General features: G+C 43.2%; 1 long non-coding RNA gene across 1 annotated transcript in view; it reads left to right on the top strand.

Annotated features, from left to right (window-relative positions):
* LOC115465850 overlaps positions 1-9,429 on the top strand; it is a 120,988-nt gene extending 111,559 nt beyond the window's left edge. The window contains exons 2-3 of the long non-coding RNA XR_003941467.1: positions 8,732-8,846; positions 8,935-9,429. This is a non-coding gene — a long non-coding RNA (uncharacterized LOC115465850). The remainder of the gene's footprint in view (positions 1-8,731; positions 8,847-8,934) is intronic.
* The last annotated feature ends 6,889 nt before the right edge of the window (positions 9,430-16,318 follow it).

Below are 16,318 nucleotides of genomic sequence, written 5' to 3'. Positions count from 1 at the left end.
GCATACTGTGGGACGAACTCAAGTGTCCTGCGGTAAATGCCAAATTGGCGCACGCTATAAAATATTTTTTATATGTCTGGGGGAAGAGAGCGGGCATTTCTGTGCTGATCAGTTAGTACAGCTACATTACCATGTGCTGATTAGTGCAGGATTACAGTGTGAGCCCGTACCACCTACAAAATAGGTGTTGGAAAATAGTAATTTTTGTAAATGGTTGCATGCTAATGGTACGAAACAATAAATATCCAATAGTCTCTGGTAGATAAATAGAATATAATCCACTGCTGGAACCAGGATCACTGCTATTAGGTAGCAGTGATCCTGGTTCCAGCAGTGGATTGCATGCTAATGGTGACATTAGCGCATGGCCATTAATGCATAAAATGGAAAATCAGTCATTTTACTGCTGCAGTAAAAATGGCCTTAGCACACAGAAAAAACCCCACACCTATAACCCAGAGTATGCCTTATAGAAGCATATTCTCTAAAAGAATATAGGCACATACTTTCCTTTATAGAATACAATTTAGATGCAAGCACATACACCAGCCATAGGGCTGGAGATACGAGCGTATCCAGTGGGTGTGAGTCGTGCCCATGATGCATTCAGGCTCAGCCTATATGTACACCAACTTGTCAAATACCCCTATGTCCTTGCAATGTGTTCTGACGAGGATAGGGGTGTTATTTCAATACTGTTATCCCAGAATTCTGGGATATCCACCCCTTAGTAGAATACCAGGTCTAGTATGTGACCCTTTTTGTGGGTTGGAGAATTGATCACCTGTGTAAATCCTAGTGCTGTCATTGTGTCCAAGAAGGCAGCTGTGGTGGTATCTGGGGTTTTGATTTGTAGATTGAAGTCTTCCATGGTCACCAGCCTAGGGTAATTCAGGGTCACTTGAGTAATCAGGTCTAGGAGTTCTGGTACAGATACTGTGTTGTTACGAGGTGCCCTGTATACCATGAGCAGCCAGATTGGTTTCTCCTCTTCAAGTTGTATTATGGATAGAAATTCCATGTGTGAAGGGAAGGAGTATTCTTGTAGGGCTGTACTACCATCCACCGGGACAGAACGAACAGACGGATGAAGAAATGTTTACAGAGATTAGGAAAGCTGACAAACTGGGTAACACTATAATGATGGGTGATTTCAATTATCCCAATATTGACTGAATAAATTTTACATCAGGGAGTGCCAGGGAGATAAAATTTCTAGATGTAATAAATGACTGCTTCTTGGAGCAGCTGGTCCAGGAACTGACAAGAGGGGGAACCATTTTGGATCTAGTCGTTGGTGGTGTGCAGGGCATAGTGTGAGAGGTGGTGGTGTTGGGTCCCCTGGGAAACAGTGAACATAACATGATCAAGTTTGAGCTACTATCTGGGATGAACCCGCAAAAGAAATCTACTGTAGCTGCATTTAATTTTCGAAAGGGCGACTATAATAAAACGAGAAAAATGGTTAAAAAGAAACTAAAAGGATCGGCTGCAAAGGTTAGGACACTAAATCAGGCGTGGACGTTATTCAAAAATGCCATCTTGGAAGCCCTGTCCAGATGTATTCCTCGTATTTGCAAAGGTGGAAAGAAGAGAAAATGTCAGCCAGCATGGTTAAAAGGTGAACTAAAACAGGCCATTACAGCCAAAAGATTGTCCTTCAAAGAATGGAAAAGGGACCCAAATGGAGAAAATAAGAAGCAACATAAGCAAAGCATTAATAAAGAAGGCTAAAAGAGAATATGAAGAGAAACTAGCTGCAGAGGCTAAAGTTCACAGTAACAACTTCTTCAGGTACATCAGAAGCAGAAAGCCTGAGAGGGAATCCGTGGGACTGTTAGATTATGATGGAGCAAAAGGGGCACTGAGGGAGGACAAGGTCATAGCGGAGAAACTGAATGAATTCTTTGCTTCTGTCTTTACAGAAGAAGATGTAAGAGATCTGCCTGTACCGGAAATAGTTTTCAGAGGTGATGATGCGGTGGAACTGAAAGAAATCTCTGTGAATCTAGAAGATGTACTGAGCCAAATTGACAAATTAAAGAGTAGTAAATAACCTGGACTGGATGGCATACATCCAAGGGTACTCAAAGAACTCAAACATGAAATTGTGAATCTGCTATTAGTAGTATGTAACCTATTGTTAAAATTGTCTGTAGCGGAAAAGATCCAAGATGGCGCCTAGCTGAACGGATGTGCGCCGAGCTCTCTCCTCCCTCCATTGAAACCTGCACACGGAGATTCGCTTGCCGATATGGGCAAGCGAAAGGGTAAACCCAGTGCACTTGTCTCCGCGCGCAGGGTGGAACCAGCCCCGTTGCGGCAGATGACTCTGGCAGAGATGGGATTGCTGACGCCGGGAGCTGGCGGTTTCGCTACGGGCAGTCTGGAAAATCTTACAGACCTGAGCGCTGAGGGAGTCTCGTTGAGCCCACCCCCAATGGCTGTACCCCCAAGGCCAGGAGAGAGGCAGGATTCAGCGGTGGAACGGAGCGTGGTATCCGGGAGTCGGTCCCCTGCGCTTGTTTGCGGAGACCCCGCTGCTTCCTCAACGCCAGAAGGAACATCGATGCAGGCAAGTGTATTGCCTACAGTGAATCTGAATGCGTCCTCTGTTGTGCTGGGAGATTTGAAAAAACCTTCAGCTATTACCCTAGAAGTTTTATGGGAAGCGATACAAGGCCTAAATTCCAACGTACAACAGATTGCCCAAATCCTAACGGGAGAATTGGCAGAGGTAAAGCAAACTCAAAAAGATATATCTTTTAAAGTTGCAGAGCATACATCTAAAATTAATGTTTTGGACAATGACTTTAAGGCAGTGAAATCTTCAACAGAAATGTTGATGAAAAGTTTCAACTTTCAGCAGCGCAAAATAGATTTCCTTGAAAACCAAATTCGCATAAATAATCTACGTTTTCTTAATTTTCCTAAATTCCCACTCATCCCAGCACTGGAAATGTTGAGGAAATATGTGCATGAGATACTCGGTGTCCCCTCTGAGGGATTCCCTCCTATTATAAGAGTACAATATATTTCTGGTGCAAGAAAGGGTGATATTCCTCAAAATCCTCAAGCTGCTTTAAATTTGACTGACTTCCTGGAAAGTTCTATGGAGGTCATAACTGAGAGAACCACACTGCTTGCTACATTTGCACTGCAAACAGACCGTAATAACATCTTGAGACTTTATTTTCGCCATATGAACTCCACTTTTCTTGGGTCAAAAATACAGATTTTTCCAGACTTTTCCAAGGACACCCAGAGAAGAAGAAAAGTTTTCCTGTCACTAAAAGAAAGAGTTCTTCGTTTAGGTGGAACTTTTCAATTGAGGTTTCCTTGTAAATGTTTATTACTATTGAATCTACATCATATATTTTTTTTCACCCAGGAAAACTACAAGAATTTATTACCTCTAAAGAATAATGTTGTAATAGGCACTGTATTAAGCGCTATTCGGCTGCGATTCTCCGCCATCTCTCTCTGTTCACTTAATTTGATTGCTTTTTGATTTTGGTTATTTTCCTAGATCTTGGATCATAATTTGTGGTCGATATAATGTAGGATAATTTCCGTTTTGATTCAATTTCCTTTAATTTCATCTTGATTGATTTATGTTGTATTGCATAAATGTAAATTTGAAAAAAAGTATAAATAAAATAATTTAAAAAAAAAATTGTCTGTAGTACCTGAAGATTGGAGGGTGGCCAATGTGATGCCAATTTTTAAAAAAAATTCTAGGGTTGATCCAGGAAATTATAGACCAGCAATCCTGATGTCGGTGCTGGGCAAAATAGTGGAAACTATTATAAAGAATAAAATTACAGAACACGTAGACAAACATGACTTAATGGGACAGAGTCAGCATGGGTTCAGCTGAGGGAAGTCTTGCCTCACCAATTTGCTTCATTTCTTTGAAGGCGTGAATAAACAGGTGGGAGGCAGGGCTGGTGGTTGGGAGGTGGTGTCAGGTTCTCAGGTTCAGAGCCCACGGGGCCGGGCTCTGGAGCAAACGTGAGCCCTTGGGCTGCTGCCGAGGAGCGACAGCAGCAGGCAAAACCCACCAACCAACACTGGGCAAGCACACCGGCAGGGACTGCAGGCACTGCCCAGTGAACCAGAACACATGGACTGGAATCCCCCGGACTGGAGGACAGAGGACTGGAACACTGGACTGCAATCCCCCGGACTGGAGGACACAGGACTGGAACACACACCGGACCGGAACACACTGGACTGGAGCGCACCAGACGGGAACACACATCGGACCGGAACACACTGGACTGGTCCGTACAGCTTCACCTGCGCTTGGCCACTACCCCCTAAGGGTTGAGCCCTTGGGTTCGAGTGGCCGGCAGGACTTACTGGATACCGGATGACACAGGGACCAGGACTGCAAACAGAAGTACTCCTAAACTTAAACTGATCTACGTGCTCCCAAGCCCTAAACCAGCAGGAGTGTTCCTAACAGTAAACTGACAAAAGGACTTCCTAAGCCCTATACTAAACAGGAGCTCCTAAGCCCTGCTCAACAAAGGGACTTCCTAAGCCCTAAACTAACAGAGCAGGGAACTAAACACAAAGCTAACACAGGTGCTACTAAGCACCAAGCTACAAGCAGAGCTCTACACTAACAAGCTAAACACAAAACTAACAAGCTACCTAAGCACTGCTCTAGCAAGCTAGATACAAAACTAACAAGAAGTTCCTAAGCCCTACCCTAGCAAGCGAGACACAAAACTAACAAGGTGCTTCCTAAGCATTAATCTGGCAAGCTAGACACCAAACTAACAAGGTGCTTCCTACAGCACCAAAACCCAAACAGCAAAGACTGCAATGCTCCCAATAGCACAAACACCAGGAGTACTTCTAACAGCAAAATCTTTAGTGTTCCTAACAACACCAAACCCTGAAGTACTTCTAACAGTAACAGAGCTTCCAAAGCCCTACACACAGCAATGCTTCCAAAACCAAGAGGGAAAAGCAGGAGAACCACAAGGGAAAAGCAGGAAAGCTAAACACACAGACACCAGTGCACACTGCACTAACACTAACCTGGACCTTAGCAAAAGCAAGCAGGGAAACTAGACACAAAGTCAGAAGTGCACACTGCACCACCCTACCTAAAGCAAACACCACCGTTGCAAAGGCTCTGAAGGAAACAACACCACTTCCTTATCAAGGCCCTCCCTGATGATGTCACACTCCCTAGCCCCAGGCAACAGCACACTGACCCAGAGAGGCCCAACCCACACCAATGCAGCACCGTGAAGCACTTGAAGCCAGTACACCCAAAGAGAGGTAGAGCTAACTCAGTCCACACACACAGGTGCAGTATAGTGAAACAATTAGAGCCATGCTGCTGGAAGCTGCCATCATAGAGAGACAGAGCTAGCTCAGAAAGGACAGACAAAAGAAACAGAAGCCAGCTAAGAAGCTGACCCCCAGGAAAGAGGTAAGTTTGAGAGGGGTTCTGACCCCAATCATAACAGGTGGGGATAGTGCTGGGCAGACTTATACGGTCTGTAAAAGAGCCGATGGTGGGAGGCGGGGATAGTGCTGGGCAGACTTATATGGTCTGTGCCCTGAAAAAGACAGGTACAAATCAAGGTAAGGTATACACAAAAAATGGCACATGTGAGTTTATCTTGTTGGGCAGACTGGGTGGACCATGCAGGTCTTTTTCTGCCGTCATCTACTATGTTACTATCCAGCTTATAATCGAAAATCATCGCCGGCCATCTTCCGACACAAATCGTGAGATGGCCGGCGATTTCTTAAAAGCGGCGAAATCGGTATAATTGAAAGCGGCATTTTTGACAGCATCGCCGCTTTCCCGTCACGTCGCCGGCGAAAGTTCAAGGGGGCGTGTCGGTAGATTAGCGAAGGCGGGACATGGGCGGGCATGGGCGTGGCTACAGATGGATGGCTTTCGCCGATAATGGAAAAAACCCCCAGCGATAAGCAGTATTTCACCGGGTTTACTTGGTCCTTTTATTTTCACGACCAAGCCTCAAAAAGGTGCCCCAACTGACCAGATGACCACTGGAGGGAATGGGGGATGACCTCCCCATACTCCCCCAGTGGTCACCAACCCCCTTCCATACTAAAAAAATAAAACTAAAAACCTTTTTTGCCAGCCTGTATGCCAGCCTCAAATGCCGTACCCACCTCCATGACAGCAGAATGTGTTGTATCCTCTGACAGCCTTTCCCTGGTTGTGATGTGGCTCTCGGGTGAGTGTGACACCTTTTCTGTTAGGTGCCCTGCAGAATCACATTAGCAATGCATTGTGGTGGGTGTAGGGTACTGGGCTCTACTCCCATGGTGCTTTTCCCCCCTGCTAACTGGGTCAGAGTGTGCCCTGTTTTGTTTCCTGTTGTAGTCCATGCGGTAGTGGCCATTTTTGTAAGCCAGTTTTAGTTCCCTTTCCTGTGTTACCCACGTTAGAGAACGTAGTTCTTACCTTGAATGGTGCTGAAAGAGGGCATTGTACACCATTGTGCCAGCTCTGACCTACTGCTAATCTTAGTACCAGGGGACTCTTTGCCAGTGGGGCACAACCTCTGATCTGCAGTTAACTGTGAGTAAATGTGCTTGTTTCAAGAAAGGACTTTTTCACAGAGATTAGTCTTCAGGTGTGAACTGGTGTGCCAAAGTTATACAGCAGCAATAAGTCCTAGAGGCTGTATGCAGGTCCCTGGAGCAAATTTAGTGGGTGCAGTACATTTGTGGGTAGAGGTTTTGGGGGGGCTCAGCTCCCAAAGTAAGGGAGCTATGCACATGGGAGCTTTTCTGAAGTCCACCGCAGTGACCCCTAGGGTGGCTGGTTGGTGTCCTGGCATGTCAGGGGGACCAGTGCACTAAAAATGCTGGCTCCTCCCACGACCAAATGCCTTGAATTTGGCCGGGGTTTGAGATGGCCGACATAACTTTCCATTATCGCTGAAAAACAAACCCGGCCATCTCAAACCCGGCAAACTCCAAGGCATTTGGCCAGGCTAAACCATATTATCGACAAAAGAGATGGCCGGCCATCTTTTTCAATAATACGGTTCCGGCCAGCTGTAGCTCCACCGCCAACATAGATCGCCGGCGATGTTCGATTATGCCCCTCTATGTATGTGGGTAAAGGTGAGCCAGTTGATGTAGTATTTCTAGATTTTCAGAAAGCTTTTAATAAAGTTCCTCATGAGAGACTCCTGAGAAAATTGAACAATCATGAGATAGAGGCAAGGTTCTGGGGTGAATTAGGAATTGGTAATTGGACAGAAAACAGAGGGTAGGATTAAATGGTCATTTCTCTCAATGGAGGAGGGTGAACAGTGGCACGCCACAGGGATCTCTACTGGGACCAGTGCTATTTAACGTATTTATAAATGATATGAAAATCAGAACGACGAGCGAGGTGATCAAATTTGCAGATGATACAAAACTATTCAAAGTTGTTAAAACATGTGCGGACTGTGAAATATCGCAGGAAGACATTAGGAAATTGGAAGACTGGGCATTCAAATGGCAAATGAAATTTAATGTGGACAAATGCAAGGTGATGCACATTGGAAAGAATAATCTGAATCAGTTACCTGATGCTAGAGTCCACCTTGGGGGTCAGCACTCAAGAAAAAGATCTGAGTGTTGTTGTAGATAATACGCTGAAATCTGCTGCTCAGTGTGTGGTGGTGGCCAAGAAAGCAAACAGAATGCTAGGAATTATTATGAAAGGGATGGTGAATAAGACCGAAAATACTATAATGCCTTTGTATCGCTCCATGGTGTGTCCGCATCTTGAGTATTGTGTTCAGATCTGGTCGCCATATCTCAACAAAGATATAGTGGAATTAGAAAAGGTTAGAAGAAAAGCGACCAAAATGATAAAGTGGATGGAACTCCTATCGTATCAGGAAAGGCTAAAGAAGTTATGGATCTTCAGCTTGGAAAAGAGATGGATAAGGGGAGATATGATAGAGGTTTATGAAATCCTGAGTTGTGTACAACGAGTAGAAGTAAATCGATGTTTCACTCGTTCCAAAAGTACAAAGAATAGGGGACTCTCGAGGAAGTTACATGGAAATACTTTTAAAACAAATAGGAGGAAATATTTTGTCACTCAATGAATAGTTAAGCTCTGGAATTCTTTGCTAGAGGATGTGGTAACAATAGTTAGTGTATCTGGGTTTAAAAAAAGGTTTGGACAAATTCCTGGAGGAAAAGTCCATAGTCTGCTATTGAGACAGACATGGGAAGCAACTGCTTGCCCTGGGATTTGTAGCATGGAGTGTTGCCATGATCTGGGTTTCTGCCAGGTACTTGTGACCTGGCTTGGCCAATGTTTCGAAAACAGGACACTGGGCTAGATGGACCATAGTATGGTTACTCTTATGTTCTTTATGCTGTGTAATATAGGGCCATGTTTCTGAAATGTTAGGATGCACCAAGCTTTCTCTGCCCTATCAGCTCTCCTTTGTACAACGCAGCAGCTTTGTTGGCTCTGTTAGATGCACTTCCCTCCTGCTCTCTTTAGGTGTAGTGGCTTTGGGAGACAGAGACCCTCTTCTTCTTAGTTAGGTGTAATCTCCTGTTAGCTATCACTATTGTCAGTTTCTAAACATGGCCCATAGAGGTGAGGTATGTCATCATTTCATACTGGCCTTGTGTGCTGGTGTCTCATGGTCTAAAAAGTTATTAGTTCAAACCAGAAATACTAAGGGTTTTCTCATGGTTTATTTAGGTGATGCTGTTTAAATACTGGGTCTTTGCTGCAAACCACACGCATGCATGGGCGTCCTTTTTGGCGTCTTCACGAGCAACTGGTTTATCGAGTGCTCAACAACCTTTGGTGGCTGGTAAGTATTATAAGATTTGTATATATATATTTTTTATAATGTATGTAGGATGGGAAAGATAGATAACACTACATTGTTGTTCATTTAGAATATATGACCCCTGAAGATGCTCTACAGAGCGAAACACGTGCGTGTAGGGTCTTGGTGTAGATATGGGTATACCGCTACAACAAGAAGAAACCAGTTTGGAGTCAGTCACCATTAGTTGAAGTGGTGAGAATAATCATGTGATTTTCGGGTCATTTGTGGATCATGAAGATTGTGTTAAAGTCCTTGAATACTGAAGACAACTAGATGGAAAGGAGCAGTTTTATTTATTCCGAGTTATTAGAGCATTAAACAACAGATTAATGTGGATTACAAGTTGAAGTGAACTATTTCCTGGGCAACAGACTGTTTCTTTCAGAGGCGAAATTACTGAACTTTATTTTTTGAAAATGACTTTCGAGGAACATGAAAGTGACAATTGTGTTAGAAATTTTTAGAATTTCTAATTAGCATAAGAAGTGATTCTGTTAGTAGCTGTGAGTGAGAGTAAGAGTGAGTTGTGTTTGTTGGTTTGTGTGAAAAGTTTTAAAATATGTGAACGGCAATGACATTAATTAATGAGTTAAGCATATAATAAAGACTGATAAATAAAAGACAACGGTTGTTGAAGAAAGTGTATGATATACGGAATACAACTAATTATTGAGTGTATACCTAGAACAGAACAATGGTTTATTTAATGGGATAATTCCTTTGTGTGCTGAGGATTGTTGTCTCTGAGTCATTGACTCTAAAGGTTTCGCTGATGACTGATCGGTTCAGTACATTTATTAAAAAGGCTGCCTATTTATCCAAATGAATGAAAACATAATCTGAAGGAACTTTGGGCAATTTAACAGTTGGTTCTTAATGTTATTTACTGAACTAAAGCCTGGGAAACAAATTTATAATAGACACAGCAACCAAAATAGTAATTGTGTTAGTATACAGCATTGTGAAATATAGACTGGTTTGGAGTTGCTGTTGAGACTGGACTTGTTAAAGCTATATGATATATGTAAACATTGTGTTAGACCCGCATGATGGTAATTTTTGTTTTCAGTTAGCAGTTTCCTACTGCTCTTTTGGGCCACCAGCTCAAATGGAATCAGGTACCATAAGACTTCATTTGCAGCTCCCTTGGGATTTCTCTTCTGTGGTAAAGCCTCCTCCAAACTCATTGCAGTGATGACCCTGGAATGCCCAACCGCCCGAACTCCTGCTATCTAGATAGCCCCCCCCCCCCCCCAGCCTACCTGATGTTCCTGGTCCATAAGGGCAAGAGCGAAGGCCCTTGCGGCTTCCCTGAAAAAATGGCTATCACGATCTCTGGTGGCAGGCTGGGGGAAAGGGGAAGGAAGGAGGGGGCCAGGAGGGGGAATCAGGATTTTTCTTTAAACAAACAAAGTTATGCAGGTGTCGGCACTGAATATTCTCAATACCCGCATAACGAAGGGCTGCTCCCTAACACTGCCTTCTGTACTGTCATAGGTGAAATTCAGTGGAGGAGTGGCCTAGTGGTTAGAGCACTAGTCTTGCAATCCAGAGGTGGCTGATTCAAATCCCACTGCTGCTCCTTGTGATCTTGGGCAAGTCACTTAACTCTTCATTGCCTCAGGTACAAACTTAGATTGTGAGCCCTCCTGGGGCAGAGAAATACCCAGTGTACCTGAATGTAACTCACCTTCAGCTACTACTGAAAAAGATGTGAGATAAATAAATAAATTGTCTGTTTTAGTGCCACTGAATTTCAAAGGTTAGGTGTGAAAAGGCGATTTGAGCAGGCAGAAGCCTCTCCTTCCTGCTCAAATCGCTTGGAATATCGGTCGGCAAGCCACTAAACAATCCCTGGAATATATTTATATAATGTTGCTGTTATAAAATTCCCAAACACTTTTAACATCATGAAGTTTTAAATTCTTAAAGAAAAAAGGGGGGGGGGGGTATTGTTTTGCATTTGCCACCATCTATTTGTCACAGCTGTGTGCACATCTAGCTCTTGGGATTGACTTGGTAAATTGGAACAGCCAGTTGCCATTGCTTGTAGGGATTAAGAAACACTGAGTTGAATGTCTGTCTAACAGACAGCTTTGAGGTGACCTGCACCTCTTGGATTTGGAAATTAACAAGGTGAACAAAGGAGTCAAAGTCACTCTGAGATTATGAAGTAGTTCTGATCTAGATTTAGGGGCCCTTTTACTAAACTGCATAGGCGCCTACGTGCGCCCAATGCACGCCAATTCGGAACCACCACTCGGCTACCATGTGGCCCAGGCAGTAATTTCATTTTTTACGTGCCCCAGAAAATTTCCGACATACATCACTAACTGGGTGGTTAGACCTTACCGCTAAGTCAATGAGTGGTGGTAAGGTCTCAGGTCCAAAATGGACACGCACCAATTTTCATTTTGCCGCACGTCAATTTTCGTCCCCCCCAAAAAGGCCTTTTTTGCAGGCACGCTGAAAAATGGACCTGCACGTGTCCAATACAACAGTGCAAGCCATTTTTCAGCACACCTTACTAAAAGGGCCCCTTAGTGATTGTGACCCACTTTTCATAACCTCCCATTCGCCAGGTATTTAGAAGGAAAAGGACACATATGATAACAAAAGCTTATGTCCACAAGGGGGCAGCATAGGCTTTCAACCAAAACATATTCCGGTAGAACTCTGCAGCTCCCACACTTTTTTGCAAAGTTGGAATCTCCTGGAAAGGAAGATCTGAATCCACTGCAGTGTCAAAGAGTGAACATTAAAAGGATATTATTACTGTACACTTAACAGAGACTAGTACCGCTTTCTAAAATGCTTTACAGATAGTTTGTGTTATTTATAGGGCTGGGGCAATGGGTATGTGAACCAGGCACTGCCTAGGTCACAGCACACCGAGGTGCCCAACAAAAGAGACTTTGGACTTTCTAGCTTCTACCTACTGGCCATCTATCAACTTACCTTTCCCGCACCAGCTTTTCCCTTCAAACTATCACTTGCTTATTTTCAGATAGTCCTGTCTCTTCCTCATTCTGTTCTGACTTGAGGAAGGGGATTTTAGCTCCCAAACACTGGTGAAGAGTGCCATTGCCATTGTGTGCAATTTTTTTTGTTTTGTTAACCTTTATTATCCCTAGGGTAACTGTGGGTTCTGTGACATGTACTGGCTCGGTTTGCAGCAAGGTATATTGCAGGGACTTGTGCCATTCTCTTCTTTTCTGAGTTTCTGGTAGAAGTTTGCTTTTTACTAATTGTTGCTTCAGATTAACCTCCTGATGAAGGCTTGAAAGCCGAAACATGGGCCATGATGGGGTGCCTCCATATAGCATATATACTGGATTTTGACATCTGTGAATCTGGGTCCATCCACATAGTTTGTGTACTGGATTATGAGAACTGTGTGTCAATAAAACTTTTTTAATGACACTTTTCCTGGAATAGACCTTTTCAATCTATTGTTTTGCTGCAATTTGTGGAAGTGTTTTGTTTTCTCCAGTGTTTAGAATAATGGCATTTACTGGAATAAATGCCCAAACTCTGCCTAAGCACTATTCTGCAAATGCCTACCTACATAGCACATATGCAAGAGAGGCATACACATGGGTGGGCCATGGGCACAGCTCACACTTACACATGTAAATTATAGAATATTATAATTTATGCACTTATCTCGACCATTTAGGTGCTAATGCACCAACTCTGGCATTTGCTTCTTTCATTCGCTACTTCCAAACGAAAGGCGGTATATACAGTCAAATGAATCATAACGCCCATTTTTAAAAAAGGCTCCAGGGGAGATCCGGGAAATTATAGACCGGTGAGTCTGACGTCGGTGCCTGGGAAAATGGTAGAGGCTATTATTAAAAACAAAATTACAGAGCACATCCGAGGACATGGATTACTGAGACCAAGTCAGCATGGCTTTTGTGTGGGGAAATCTTGCCTGACCAATTTACTTCAATTCTTTGAAGGAGTGAACAAACATGTGGACAAAGGGGAGTCGGTTGATATTGTGTATCTGGATTTTCAAAAGGCGTTTGACAAGGTACCTCATGAAAGGCTACAGAGGAAATTGGAGGGTCATGGGATAGGAGGAAATGTCCTATTGTGGATTAAAAACTGGTTGAAGGATAGGAAACAGAGAGTGGGGTTAAATGGGCAGTATTCACAATGGAGAAGGGTAGTTAGTGGGGTTCCTCAGGGGTCCGTGCTAGGACCGCTGCTTTTTAATATATTTATAAATGATTTAGAGATGGGAGTAACTAGCGAGGTAATTAAATTTGCTGATGACACAAAGTTATTCAAAGTCGTTAAATCACGACAGGATTGTGAAAATTACAAGAGGACCTTACGAGACTGGGAGACTGGGCGGCTAAATGGCAGATGATGTTTAATGTGAGCAAGTGCAAGGTGATGCATGTGGGACAAAAGAACCCGAATTATAGCTACGTCATGCAAGGTTCCACGTTAGGAGTTACGGACCAAGAAAGGGATCTGGGTGTCGTCGTCGATAACACACTGAAACCTTCTGCTCAGTGTGCTGCTGCGGCTAAGAAAGCGAATAGAATGTTGGGTATTATTAGGAAAGGTATGGAAAACAGGTGTGAGGATGTTATAATGCCGTTGTATCGCTCCATGGTGCGACCGCACCTTGAGTATTGTGTTCAATTCTGGTCGCCGCATCTCAAAAAAGATATAGTAGAATTGGAAAAGGTGCAGCGAAGGGCGACTAAAATGATAGCGGGGATGGGACTACTTCCCTATGAAGAAAGACTAAGGAGGCTAGGGCTATACAGCTTGGAGAAGAGACGGCTGAGGGGAGACATGATAGAGGTATATAAAATAATGAGTGGAGTGGAACAGGTGGATTTGAAGCTTCTGTTCACGCTTTCCAAAAATACTAGGACTAGGGGGCATGCGATGAAACTACAGTGTAGTAAATTTAAAACAAATCGGAGAAAATTTTTCTTCACCCAACGTGTAATTAAACTCTGGAATTCATTGCCGGAGAAAGTGGTGAAGGCGGTTAGCTTAGCAGAGTTTAAAAAGGGGTTGGACGGTTTCCTAAAGGACAAGTCCATAAACCGCTACTAAACGGACTTGGAAAAATCCAAAATTCCAGGAATAACATGTATAGAATGTTTGTACGTTTGGGAAGCTTGCCAGGTGCCCTTGGCCTGGATTGGCTGCTGTCGTGGACAGGATGCTGGGCTCGATGGACCCTTGGTCTTTTCCCAGTATGGCATTACTTATACTTATACTTATAAGCCATAAGAGCTTATACCTATATGTCAACTGCTTATATATCCAGTTACACTAGTATTCTATAAAGGAAAGTAGATGTCTACTCCTTTATAGATTAGGTTCAGTTATTATAGAATTGCCCTGTGATAATTGCCAAACTCAGGGTTGTGGCATGCTAGTAACTGAGTTGCAACTCTGTTCCCATCTGCACCTGCTCTTCTGTGCTGCATTGTTTTTTATTTGGGAATCACTTATAGCACTTGGGTGCATTTGATTAAAAATTAAAAATTAAGAGAAGCTCTATGATCGAGAAACTTGTCCACCCTTAGAGATGTCATTCACTTCGGTGTAGCCTCGCTTGGGTGAGTTTATACTCTGAGAACTTCTCTATGATTCTCACATATTTATAATAACATACTTATATAAACAAGATTTTTTTCTAAGAATAATTCATCGTAGAACAATTTTTGGGTCAATCTTTTCACTGTTGTGTTATCTCCATTATATTATTCTCTGGTTCTTTTTCATTTTATTTCTGTGCTGCTTGGCATTGGTGCTCCATGTGCTGCAGTATTCTGCTGCTTTGGGAAGACTGAGCTACACAGTATCCATATATTTAAATCTTTTTCTTAAACATTTTCTTTACAACAAACTGGCATTTGTAAACAGACAACAAAAATGTATTATCAGCCAGGTACAAAACATAGATTTAATAGAAGCCTTATCCCCTTCTCCCTCCTCCTTCACCCAACTATCCTTTCTCTCTCTCCGAGATTTGTATTCACCATCACACAAGTCTCAGAAATGGCTTGCTACACAGTATCCATAGTCCTGTGCTATTCTATTCTTAACTTGATCGCATCCTTTGTGGAACGGGGGGCTGTCTTTTATGTACATGGCTACAGCTTGACTTCGTCTAATGATAAGAACATAAGAACTGCCATACTGGTCAGTGCAAAGGTCCATCTAGCTCAATATTCTGTCTCCAATAGAAGCCAATTGAGGTCACAAGTACTTGGCAAGATCTCAGAATGTAGACAGATCACATGTTGCCGACTCCCAGGGATGCTTATCCCCAGTGCACCTTGTTAATAATGGTTTATGGACTTTTCCTGCAGGAACTGTCCACCCTTTTTAAAACTCAGTTACACTGTTTTTTGCCGCATCCTCATCCTCCAGCAACATATTCTGGAGCTTAATTTTGTATTGGGTGAAAAAAATGTTTTCTCCAATTTGTTTTAAACATGCTATTGAGTAATTTTATTGCATACTTTTTGCAAGACACTTATCCATTCCACTTGGGGTTTTGTAGACCTCTATCATATCTCCCTTTAGCCAATTCTCCTCCAAGCTAGAGAATTCTAACCTCTTTAGCCTTTCCTCAGCTGGCCGACTGGCTTGGAAGGAAATCCTATGCAAATGAGCTAGCAGCGACCAGCTCATTTACATGCGATTTCCTTGATGCATTCCCGTTGCTTACCGATTCACTAAGGAATTGGTAAGGGAAGGGCTTTAGCGATGGTTTTAGTGCATCTACCCCTAACTGTAACAGTCACATGTCTAATTGACCAGATTCTGTAACTTACGCACACACTCACTCCCAATTTCTATATATGGCATCTTAAGTTGTGTGCACTATTTTGGCCACATGGCCAAATTGCGCAAAGAAAATTAATTAACAAGCCAATCAGCACTGATAATTAGTAGTTAATACTTAGCAGCACTAATTAGCTTTAATTAAAATTTACACATACAAATTTCTAGGTGTATTCTATAAAGCGGTAAACAAAATTGTAATGCATACAGTTGAAAAGGTGTGGCCATGGGCGTGGAATGGGCAGTTTGTGGGCATTTCAAAATGCTATGTGCACCATTATAGAATCCATCTGATGTGTGACTAACTTAGGCGCAAGTATTTAGGCCTGGTTTTAAGTGGCTTAAAAGGGTGTGCCTAAACTTTAGTTGCAAGAACAGCGCATCTTCTGTTCCTTCCCTCTGCTCACCATCCCTCCGTCCCATCCATCTTCTGCTCCTTCCCTCTGCTGTGCCTGACCTGTCCCAATCCCATCCATCTCCTGGTCCTTCCCTCTGCTCCCCACCCCTCCCAGTCCCATCCATCTCCTGGTCCTTCCCTCTGCTCCCAACGCTCCCAGTCCCATCCATCTCTTGCTCCTTCCCTCTGCTCCCCACCCCTCCCAGTCCCATCCATC

Source organism: Microcaecilia unicolor, chromosome 3 (genome assembly GCF_901765095.1).
Source record: "Microcaecilia unicolor chromosome 3, aMicUni1.1, whole genome shotgun sequence".
Lineage (NCBI taxonomy): Eukaryota > Metazoa > Chordata > Amphibia > Gymnophiona > Siphonopidae > Microcaecilia > Microcaecilia unicolor.
The sequence above is the reverse complement of the archived record's forward strand: the minus strand, read 5'-3'. Positions and strand labels throughout refer to the sequence as shown.